We start from the raw sequence: 12,924 nt of genomic DNA on the forward strand, positions 1-12,924 counted from the left end.
GCAATCAGCCAAATCTGCTTCAACCCCGCTCCCTATGAATCTTCGGCTCTCTCAGCGAGACTGCCCGACATCCGGTCCGGAGGGGGAAGATATGAAGTCGGTACCGTATGCACCGGCAGTCGGCTCCCCTATGTACCTGATGGTCGCGACACGGCCTGATATTTCTCACGCCGTAGGAGTCGTTAGCAGATTTATGCACAATCCCAGCCGATCGCATTGGAACGCAGTCAAGCATGTGTTCAGATATCTGGCTGGCACAAAAGACCACGGCATTCTTTTCGGTCCGAACCGAACCTCAGGCGTAGTCGGTTACACCGACTCGGACTTCGCCGGCTGTATAGACAGTCGGAAATCAACAACCGGATACTGCTTCAAATTCGGCAATGGAGCAATTTCGTGGAAGTCGAAACTTCAGGAGTGCACAGCGACCTCAACGACCGAAGCAGAATATGTAGCTGCGTCCGACGCAGCAAAAGAAGCCTTATGGCTCGGTCGGCTGGCGCACACGTTTCGGCAAGTCGATCATGACTCGGCCCCAGTTGTCTATAGCGACAGTCAAGGTGCTGTTGCCCTGTCGAAAAATCCGGTTCACCACAACGCCTCCAAGCATATCGACGTTCGATATCACTTCGTTCGGGACTGCGTCATTTCAGGGAAAATCGGTCTAGAGAAAATATCCACAACCGACAATGTCGCAGATGGAATGACCAAGTGTCTTTCGGCAGACCGTTTTCGGTCTCTTCGGCATCAGATGGGCGTAACGACAAACCAGTCCGGTTAGAGCCGGACACAGAGCAGGATGGTTCCCGACAACCGACATCAGTTCCTTAATGATCGGCTTCAACTGTTCCGACCCGACCAGTTCGGTCTTCTGCCTTCGGACCCTGCCGACTCGAACAAAGCTGATATGTCCGAGAACCTAAGTCTATACCTGTAATCTTAGATAACCCATGTATACGCCCATTACGGGGGAGTGTCGAATACATGTGTATAATGGACGTATTCACACTATCCCGTTTTGGCCATTTATGTAATTAGCATAAAGGGTAGTTGCCCTAAGTCGGTCACTATATATAGTGACCTTGTAACCTTTTTGTAAGGTTGGGTGTTGTATTATTGCTTTGTGGAATAAGAAGTCTTTTGTGTGTGTCTCTCTCTCTCTCTCTCTCTCTCTCTGTGCACGATCTATGATTCTGTTATACGCAGGTACTCAACAGCAATCGAATGCTTCTTGATCTTCCTCATTGACGACCTCGTCTACAACAGTGCGACAGCTGCCAGATGCACTCCACGATCCGGCATCGAGACGAGCTGCAACCGACCTACTCCCCAACCATCCATTTCAAGTGGATGGTAGATTTGGTGATCATGCCAATAGGGGTATGACAAATGTGGTACCTGGTATGGCGTGAGAAGACTTGACGAACAAAGTGGAGGGCTGTGAACCAAGTGGACGACCGCGGCGGTGTGCCGATTCCTGATTGAGGAGGTGGTGTGCCGGTACGGGTGCGTAGGAAAGATCGTGGTAGATCGGGGGGAGCTGGACATGCAGGAAGCCGAAGAGTTGTTCAACCAGTTAGGGGCAAGCTCTCCCTCACTATGGCGTACAACCTAGAGGCGAACGGGAAAATAGAACGAGGGCACGACCCAATCGTGAAGGTGTTGGTGTGAGCGTGTGAAGGGCAGGTCGGGAATTGGCCACAGCTTCTACCTTATGCACTGTGGCCGGACCGGACTACGCACAGTTCGGTGACCGGGTTCATGCCGGCGGAGTTGATATATGGGCAAAAACCGATTATGCCAGTGGAGCGGGCAATCACTTCGTGGGCCACGGTGGTTTGGAGGAACGAAATCAGCCAGGAAGAGCTGTTGGCGGCGCAGATTCGACAACTTGAACGAAGACCGGAGGACGTAGAGCGAGCAATGGAGAAGCTGCACACGGTGCGGGAAAGGAACAAGGGCCGGTTCGACCGGACTACCCTCATTTCATTAGCTTGTTGACTACGTCGAGACTCGGTCTTGTGGTGGGTCAACTCTTGTAGCGAGCGCGCCAGCACCAGGTACGAATCGACGCCACGACGGTGGTATGGGACGCCGATCGAGGCTTGAGTCCGTCTCGATCCCTTCGCTCGGGGGTGGTCGGGTGGATCGACACCCTTCTTTCTCTCTCTCCTTTCTATCTATTTATCTATTTTCTATCCTTATCTAATGCTTACATTAGTCTATGTCTCTAACAATTGAAGAAGGCGATTGGGTGTTGGTATACGACAGTAGCGTCGACAATCAGCACAAAGCAGTGCGAAAATTTGCAAAGAGATGGTTCGGGCCCTACGCCGTGGCGAGCGCTAACGACAAGGGCACGTACCATCTCGCGAAGCTTGACGGGACGCGGATAGCCGTGCCAGTAGCAGGGAAGAGGATCAAAGTATTTAAGAAGCGGCATGAGGACGAACTGGACCCGTCAAGCCCGGACGATGGTGACGGTTGCATCAGCGCGAACAACGAGTCGGAGAATGAAGGGTGATTACGGGCCGGTTTTCTCCGGCAATTGCTATATCCAGCACATACCGGAGGACGTGCGGTTTGGTGGGGGTGGATGTCGTGGAGAAAACCGCCCCTAGGAGGAATCAGGAAAATATGTGCAAGAATTGGTCCTTAGGTGTGGACACGCTATTTAATTACTTGTACATGCTCAGGAGCAATTCGGTTGATGTGAAGATACTAGGTAGTACGCATTTATTGTTTAGGAAATTGTAGTGTATCTTTGTCCGAGGTGATAGGGAATAAAGATGATGTAACCAGGGTATAACGGTCTGTCCCCGGAGGCCTATAAAGGGGAGGGGAGAAGGCTGAGACGGGGATTGCTTTTGTTGAGGACTAAGTGCTGTCAGACTTGAACCAAGCTCTTCTCCTCTGTCTTTCATTGTTTTCTGCAGGGTTTGGGAGAATGCTTCTGCTTCGTAGAAAGCCCGAGTGCTTCTGCTACTATGATAAACAAATTAGGCGAATCTAAAATACTATTTACTTATTACAATATAACTAGACGAATCAACAAATTTGTGATGAGAATCAACATGTATTTCAAACATATGTAGTGGAGGATAGGTTGAAAATCGAGAGGGAATTATGTACAACAAATTATCTTAGCACAAAAAAAGCACAAAAAAAGCACAAAAAGAATATGAGAATAGACAAGAATAAATCACAAGGAGACATGTATATTTCATTATTAGCTTGCATTTGTATTGTCATCTTGTTTTAATATATACGTCACTTTTGTAAAATGAAGTTGAGGGCTGATTTTGGTACCCAATAGAGAATGTTGCAACTTTGAAAAGGATCGTTGAAAGTCTAGTCATTTAACAATATTATTTATCTTTCATGGATCATTTAAATGGTGAAAATGTTTTATACTTGTAAATTTACCCCAAGATTCCTTTCCTAACTTGCACACATCTCTTAACTCCAAAAAATGTTGTTTTTTATCATTTGCTTCTTGTTAAACATATTATATTCAATCAATTTTATGTTCTATTACATCGTATGAGTTCAAACTCAAATATTTATGGGTTCATGAAAACTCGACAATTATTACCTTACATTTTTATTGTTCTCTTGTTTTAATAATACACTACTTTTTTTCTCTTGATCTTTTCCTTCAATATTGTTTGTAATATATTTGTTCCCTCAATTTCTTTCACATTTACATACATGGACTTGCATGTGTGCGTAAGCTAATGTGAGTAATCCTCTTTCATATTTATTTTTTGATAGATTCGAAGATCTATAGTGGAAACTTGATCCTTGATTGCCTCGTAATCTTCCATATATCCAAGGTATTTTAATTTGCTTATTCTTTTTAGAAAACATGGATTGTGTATGTATGTTTCCCCTTCTTTTAAATGGAATCCATAGATTATGCTAGTCCAATGTACTCGACATTATTGTTACAGTAAGTCCCACAACAAAAATACAAAAGGCAAAGGAAAGCAAATCAGTCTCTTTACAATGCCTGATTTTAGGAAAAACTTGTCATCTTCCAATGAAGATGTGTCTCTAGGAGAGCCTATAAAGGACCATCAACCCTCTCACGAGTTATTTCATGAGATGAATAGAATTAGTAAGGCCAAACTAAAATTTCAAGAAGATTGGCCTACTAAATTTAAGTGGCTTCAAGAGGATTTGGAAACAGGTCTTTTATGGTGTAGTTATTGTAGGAGTGATCCTCATTGTAAGTCTTCATTTGGCAAAACGAGTGCCAGAAACTTTAAGACTTCTGCATTAGAAGAACATGCAAGAAGTGTCGCCCATCGAGATGCCATTTTATTCCAAGAATGAGACAAGAATGGTCTTGAAAAATGTGCATCAAAGAAAAAAGCTAATGTGGATGTAGCAATTGAAAATTTGTTTAAATGTGCATATTTTAAGCAAAAGAGGGTTTGACATTTAGAAAATTGGAAACCCTCTTACGATTGTTAAGAGAATGTGCTGTGGAAGGCCTTCCACGAATGTATAATGATAATAAGGCTTGTGCAAGCTTTATCTTGCACATTAGCAAGGCTCTTGAAGCCGAGATATATGATAGGGTGAGGACAAGTCCTTGGTTTGGGCTTATGGTAGATGAAGCTACTGATGTAAGCATAACTAAGAACTTGATCCTTTACGCTACATTTGTAGAAGGAAGGCAAGTAAAAACCTCTTAATTGGGGGTACTTGAAGTAGAGGATGGTACAGTGAACACAATAATAGAAAGCATTTTAGCATTGTTAAAAAAGTGGAACCTTGATGTTAGAAAAATGATGGGATTTGGAAGTGATGGAGCATTTGTTATGGTAGGTATGTCTACAGGTGTTGTTACAAGATTGAAGTCATATAATCCATTTATGACTTCCTTACATTGTTCTGCACATCGAACAAACTTGTGTGTGTAAGAGGCTTCGAAGAACATTGAAGTCAAAGAAACATGCAAGCAGTTAGATGCCCTTGTGAATCGGGTGGCTGCACATTTCTCGAGGAGCTCAATGCGCCAAGGTGAATTAACTAAGATGCAAGATGCATTAGAATACACACATTTGCATATTCTTGGGATTGTGAAGACACGATGACTTAGTCGGCATGGTGCTATCATGAGGGTATGCAATGTGTATGAACCCTTGATGAAGACTTTGCAATCGCAAAGTGATGCATACAATGTATTCTTAAGTTTAAGAAACTTCAAAGTAGTGTATATGTTTCACTTCCTTGCAGATGTACTTAAGATCATGTCTACGTTAAGCATGGAATTCCAAAAGGAATATGTGGATGTGACATGCATTGGAGGTTTGGCTATGATAGCCATTGGGGAGATAGAAGAACAATTTCTACATCATGTTATGATGGATCTCAATGGTTTTGAGAAGGATAGCTATAATTATCCAATTATTCCAGAATATGGTAGAGAAAAAGGAATGCTTTCAGTTTTACGAGATGCTATAAAAGGTAATATATATAAAAGCATCCTCATGGATAGATGTATTGATGGTGAGGACTTAATTGAAGCCATACGATTCCAAACTTTGTTTTCTAAGGCATTAATAGAGACAATAAAAAAAAGGCTTCAAGATCCGGTGACTCTTTCTGCGTTGAAAATGTTATCACCAATGAACATGTCTACCGGATCTACAAGCATTTTAGCACGAAAAAGTATGGGTATTAATGAGTTGAAAACACTTGGAAATTTTTATGGCATTCAAAAAATTATAGATGGGAAAGCGTTTTCTCCCATAATTGATAATGATAAACTGTATGATGAATATGCAATTTTCAAAAGGCAAGCCACTAGGGAATGGCTTGGAAGAGATTTCTTAGATGTTTGGGGTATGATAAATTGTAATGATGCGTGGAAAGAAAAGCTACCCGAACTTCTAAAGCTTTCATTGATAGGATTAATCCAATGTTCTTCTATGGCAGCATGTGAGAGAGGCTTTAGTCGCCTAAATCTAATAAAAAATAAGTTTAGAAATAGGTTAAAAAGAAATGCGGTTGATGCATTGATATGAATCTCTATTGAAGGACCTGACCTAGAAGAACATGACTTTAGTGCCAACATTTTGTTGTGGCAAGAAAGCAAGGCATATCGTCATATTTTTACAGGAACTTCTCATGAGCATGATGATGACATTGAGGACTTCATAGAAGATATAGATTGAAACATTATAAATTTGATTGATTTTGTTTTGGAACTTTCTATATACTAGATCTAATTTGATCTAATATGTTGTTAATGCTACTTTACAAAGTTTTGAAAAGTGAAATTTGTTTAAAAAGTTAGAATTTTTTTTGGTAAATATATATCTTTAGTTTTTGGGATCCAAAATTTTGTGATTGATTTGTTTTGGTATTGCGCTAGATTTTTTTTTTGATTTGGTATATGGCCATTTTTTTTTTTAACATGTTCCGGTTGACATTGTCGCTAGTAGGAACGTGGCCGGCTGAAATTTTAAAATTCCGGTTAGGTTTATGAGAAGTAGGAAAATTTCCGGTATGGGCTAGAGACTTTGCCCAACACTAGATCCAACCCCCTTGTTTCCAATAAGAGATGAACAAGCCGGCAGTGTGCCGACTCAATAAGTCGCTTTAAGGTCTGAAGCAAGCCCCTCGAGCATGGAATGCGAAGATCACACACCGGTTGCATAAGATGGGGTTTGCGGCCTCAAAGTCCAACTCGTCACTGTTCATCCGGAACAGTTCGGTGGCCCAGTTTGTATCCTGCTATATGTAGATGATTTAGTCATCACCAGACCCAGACTTAATGAAATAGACCGAGTGAAGTCCCAACTGTCGAACGCAATTGAAATGAAGGACCTAGGGGACCTTCATTAACGCCTCTACCAAAAAGTTTTTGCTTCCCATTTCAAATCTGTGTTCGGCTTCTATTTTTGTCTGCGGTGCCCTGGGATTGGCTTCGAGCTCTTCTTGGTCAGAGAAACTTCCTTGACTGATTGGGTAGAGGACTCTCGACTCTATCTCACGGACCGCATTTTCAGTGCCATGAAGCTAGACCAGTGAGCTATTACGCTTTCTTTGAAGGATGGTTGCTTCTTGAATAGGACTTGGCCGGCTTCTTTTTTCTAGTTTACCGTTCTAATCTGTCTTCACATCCATAGCTTGCTTTTTTGCGTTGTCGTAGAGCTTGAATCTACTGATCTGAGCATTCGCTCATATTCTGAAAGATGTGTCGTACCTTTCCGAACATACGGATCTACGATTTTTGAAAATGTTAGACACCAAGACGACGTAGGGTTGGTTAGGTACCGTTCATTTATCTATTTCTAAGGGCATGATAGATCGACACTTCGCTATGCTAGTTTATTACCCTAACCAGAACCGCCCCTTCTCAACTCTTTTCTTAAAACCTCCTAATCTGCCGATGGATTATATTTTCTCAACGTTTTTCGCTAATACTTGTGGAAGCTTTCTGTTTTAGTGCACCAGAAAGGGCAGGACCTAGCCCATGAGCTTACTTCCTCAGGTCGGAATAGGCTGAGAGTATAATTCTATCCCAAGGGATGAATAATGGGGTGGGAAGCCAACACGGAAAGAAAAGAAAAGAAGGTCGAGCAACTCAAGTGAGGCGAACCTTAAAAGGGAAGGAAGGTTCTTGGGATTGAGGTGATCCGGACCCCCGACGGCATATTGCTCTCACAAAGACACTATGTGCTGAATATGTTGTACAAGTTCGAAATGACGGAATGCCAACCAATCTTCACACCCTTGAACTGGAAACTGAAACTACGTCCCAACTCCAGCCTGGCCTGCGATGAGAAACGGTTCTGACAAATTGTCGGAAGCCTCATATACTTGACAATCACTCGACCCGACGTCAGTTACCTTGTTGAAGTGATCAGCCAGTTCATGCAACAGCCGATTATCGAGCACCTTCAGTGCGCACACCCAATACTCCGGTATGTTAGCGACACGAAGGATCGGGGACTGTTATATCGACACGGTATAGCTAGGAAGCTAGTCGGATATACCGATGCCGATTGGGTCGGTGATGCATCGGATCACCGATCCACCTCCAGTTACATGTTTTCTCTTGGTAGCGCGGTTGTTGCGTGGAGTAGCAAAAAGCAGCCAATAGTGGCTCTGTCGAGCACTGAGGCTGAATACCGGGGCGCTACCATTGCCACCTGTGAAACCATTTGGCTTCAACGACAGCTGCGAGACCTTCGGATCGAGGTGCCGACCCCGATCCTAATTTATTGGGACAACGTAAGCAGCATATAGCTCGCCAAGAACCCTGTATTCTATGCTCGGACAAAGCACATAGAAGTGCATTATCACTTTGTTCGTGAGCCGGTCCTGAGCGGTGAAGTTGAACTTCGGTATGTTCACAAGGATCGGCAGGTTGCCGACATCTTCACCAAGCCGCTCGGATTGGACAAGTTGCAACATTTTTCGAAGATGCTCAACATTCAACATCTCGATGAGCCGCACTTTAGGGGGCGAACAGGAACGGGAACGTATGGCACCGGACAAGTAGCCGGAGAGGAAGAAAGAACCAAGGGGGGAGATGAGAAAATAAAGGAAGTTGAGCCGACCGAAGGATTCGGCACATCTGAACAAGCCGGAGCAAACGGTAGTGGCGACAGAGTCAAGAAGGACAGAGCCAACTAGATGAAGGCCAAAACCTAGATGTGGTCCGATGTGGTGAAGGGCCTAAAAACAAAAGACGAGTTGGAGACTACCAACTTGGACAAGAGTTGGAATGAATCAGAGGAAGCCGATTCGGTTCAAGATTCGGAGAAGCCCGATCAACTAAAGGCCACGGGGACGAGAAGGCAACAGATGTCGACAAACGCCGGAGTCATAGTATCGAAGGAGCTGAAATGGGCCTGTTGAGCAGACAAGCCAACCAAGGAGGTCGAGGTGTGCAGTACCGGACGGGTCGCGGGAAGCAGAACCGATCAGACGAGGAGTGCGAGCAAGGTAGGAGGATACCAAAAGGAGCTAGATGGAAGGACCGACTTCCACAGACACTAACACCACGATCCGACCTCAAGTTGAGTTTGAGGGGGAGTGTTGACTAGGCAAGCTCAACCGGATCCAGATCGGCTGAATAAACCTGAGCCAGATTGGCATCCGAAGCCAAGAGCCAAATTGGTATCCGGAAACAACCGACCGGATCAGGGAGACAGATCGGAGAGCCGGATTTGAGTGCGAACCGGAAGCCCAGTAATAGCCTAGACTACTAGGTAGTTGTTGTCTCGTAGTTAGTGTCAATCGCTCGTAGGAGCATTGAAGTACACTATACTTCTGTCAGTCCTTCTAACGACTTGTATGAATGGTCATGTGTAAGCACATTGTATGTAAACAGAGTTACAGAGTGTTATTTTTTTAATAGAGTTTTATGTTCTGCTCTCTCTCTCTCTCTCTCTCTCTCTCTCTCTCTCTCTCTCTCTCTCTCTCTCCCGCAAATATTCTCTGTGTTAAGCTTCCATTGAAACTTCCTCTCTAACTGTTGCTATCCGGTTGAGCCGGTTTGTCGAACGCTTTCACACGTTTACTTTGACAATTATGACATGCACAAACATGAACTGTTCCTTATATTGAAAGGTGTGTATCTTTTTGCTACTCAATGATATTCTTCTAATTTTGTTGTGCTAGAGGGATTATATATGTGCTTGTGAACGTTGCCACTAGTTAGGGATGGGATGAATTATACGTATAATTCATACTTATGTTAATCGGTCTTGAGAATGTTGAGTATTTGAGAATTGATCTTGGACATATGATACACCATTAATTAGTTGATATGATTGGTTCCTTGCAATTCTGGATATGCGAGAATTAAGGAAACATCTTTGTAATTTAATATCCTCTTATGTATTGTGTCTGTTGAGAATCAAGCTCAACCTCATTTAGTGTGTGAATACACCCTTTCAGAATCTATGAGCACTCAAAGGTCAAAAGTCGCACCACTATTCACTACACATTAACTATGTGTCATAGAATCATATTGTATGACACATAACTAATGAGTCTCATAATCCCCATGACTAATGGGTCTTCACATTCCCCAAGAGAGTGGTTGTTGTAGTGAGTTAATGAAGAGAGAATGTAACCTTATATAAAGCACTCTCCTCCTACTTAATAGAGTGTCGATTGTCCTCCATTGTAATGTTACATTTTGTAGTTGGTATTCTCCTTGTTAATACACCCTTCTTCTCGAGTACTTCATTTCTTTTTATCAATCTATCTAGTGTTGCTCTTCTCTTGTCTCTTTTCTCTCACACATATACACACATAACACACAACTCTTCCGCTGCACAAAATCATATCCGATTCTTTACAGTGTCAAAGGATAAATGACATTGTAAAGTGAAGTAGGGATACACCTTGTCCCTTTCGTATGTAATAGCATATTGTATTTTCGAAAGTATTCATGTATATCATTCCTGGACTTTAAGAGTGTCCTTTATTCTTTAGCTTAAATCTATCGATCATAAAACCTTCATAATATTCACGGTATAATATCCAAGAAAAGAAAGAAAGAAAGAAAGATATATTAACGTCTTCTAACGCCAAATTTGGCCCATCAGACAATTGGTTTACAACAAAAGAGTATTTATCCAGTCATCATAAGAGCAATTGTAACAATTTTGTGACATGTACTTAGTCAACATGGCACATGTTTTTATGTTAGAAATTCTTACTTTTATTCATGTTTACAAGAGGAATTGTTAGCTTGGACATTTACAAAACCCACCATGTGATGCGTCATATAAGTCCAATAACGTATCTAATGTATTCTTCCTAGAATAAAGCACTATATGCACAACACAAAGCTATCTTCTAATGCTTCTAGAGCATGCAACATCATTTCTTTTCCAACAATGTGTTAATTGACATATATATTAGAAATTCCAATAAATCATATTGAATGCAGGTGATGTGTATGAAAGTTTGGCTAGAGACCCATGCGAAAGTGTAAGATAAATAAGTGAGTTCACTCATGAATGTTAGGATAGTTTAGGCAAGGCCTACCCGATAAAGGGATCTAAGTTGTGTATATTTTACTAATGGAGTATATTCTTTTTTGGTGAAAAGAAGAAATTCAAGTAAATCATACACATTACTTAGAAACAGAGAAAAGAAAACATTATACAATTGTGATTACATATATGAGAATACAAATTTGGGCTAAATTGTTATATAATATATAACAAGACAAATATTTTTAACACCAAAAACCCAAGTAGGTTTGATCAACAAATGGATAAAAGTTTGGAATACTATTTCAAAAGTAGCCTTCATAAACCAAGGAGAGAATGTTTCTATTAAATTAGTTTAGCTTCATAGGAAGGGCCTTTGATCTTCATAGTGTTTCTTCCATAACCACGCAACTCGAGTACCACCATCTATTTTGCCATGCCAAAGACAAAACTTCTCAACTATGTTTTGGTCTGTCACGCCTCCATTGTCTTCTAATATGAAGGGCAAGCATGTTTGCCATTCTTTCAAATACTCTAATGTACTTGGACATACATGAGAGGTTTTCAACGAAGTAGATCTACCAAATTTGGATTTAATAATACTTGAGACCATAGGGTGCTCTTTTGCTAGTTTGAGGTGGGGCGTCCAATGAGGTATAAAAGAGGTTGGAAGTGGAGCCACAAAATTAATACCAAGTTTAATAGCTAAAGTCAAAATAGAAAAGAAAAAATTAATATATGGAAGAGGTTTTTGTAGACTCTCTGAATGAGACTCTGACCAAGATATGAAGGTGATTCCTGGTTGGTTTTCCACGGGGTGTGGTAATGTTGGATGCTCGCAATACAAATGGATTTGCACGGATAATGCTCCAAGTATTGAGGTTACCAAACTTGGAAGGTTCTTGTTATGACCATTATTTGTAATAATGGCAACACATGGGAGTCGCATATCAACCTTGTTCTTCATAGCCAACTTCAATAGCTCACATATAGATTTCTCAACCTTGGTCATGACATCTTTCCTCAAAGATTGAATTTCACGATGTATTGCATCCATCTTCTCTAAGAGCTCTTTATGATTGGCATCCATCTTATGATATAAAATTGAGATTGTCTTTGCCATGACCTTGATAGATCTTACCTCAACATTAATTGTTGCCTCCAATTTTTTATCTTGTAGATGTTGCAACAAGCAATTTTTGAAGTGTTCATTGTTCATATTTTCTTCGCTATGTCGTTCTCTAGTTTGATTGAATTCATCATTCTCGGAGTAATATAATGGATTTTCTGCCTCTTGCTCGAGCCATGCGTTACATGACGCAAGAACTTCCACCTAAATCTTAGAACCGAGGAGATCACTGAAATGATTTGGCAAATGACCACACCTTTGGTTAGGAGTCCATTTCCAATCATAAGAGTGTTGCTCGCCTTATTCAAGTTTTTTTCTGAGTTGCTACTTCAAATAGGTTATTTCCACATATTGATCTTCTCTATCTTTTGCCCTTGATGGAAAACATAAGCAGTCAGGCCGAATGACGCTCTCGATTAGCTTAACCCCTTAAATGCCAATGGGTTGGGCACATATCGTAATCAAGGTTTTGATGATATGTTTTTCCACATAAGCTAACATCATTGGTATATGACATTCTTGACACTTGGTTGGATGATCAGCCCGAATGAGCACATCTATGACATGGTCTGATTTTGCTTTGCAAATCACAATGATGATCTCTTTATTGGGAAAACAAATATATATGACATCTTTGCTCAACGTGTCTCTGAATTATTGGAAGAAATTTTTAAATAATATCTGAATCCTCAGAAATAATCCTAGTGTAAGAAATGTGAGCTTTTGGTCTTCACATTGTAGCCTTCTACCCATGTGCAGAAGAATATCAGTGGAATCATCATTTACATTATATGTGCATGTTGATGACCTCCATCGAAG

General features: G+C 41.5%; 1 long non-coding RNA gene across 1 annotated transcript in view; it reads right to left on the reverse strand.

The window, feature by feature from the left end:
- The window catches only part of LOC147865940 (uncharacterized), a 35,375-nt gene extending 22,634 nt beyond the window's left edge, over positions 1-12,741 (reverse strand). The window contains exon 1 of the long non-coding RNA XR_015529455.1: positions 11,278-12,741. This is a non-coding gene — a long non-coding RNA (uncharacterized LOC147865940). The remainder of the gene's footprint in view (positions 1-11,277) is intronic.
- Between the last annotated feature and the right edge of the window lie 183 nt (positions 12,742-12,924).

This window comes from Azolla caroliniana, unplaced genomic scaffold (assembly GCF_043228905.1).
Source record: "Azolla caroliniana isolate FFs.n. ecotype wild unplaced genomic scaffold, voAzoCaro1.0.p SCAF_3, whole genome shotgun sequence".
NCBI lineage: Eukaryota > Viridiplantae > Streptophyta > Polypodiopsida > Salviniales > Salviniaceae > Azolla > Azolla caroliniana.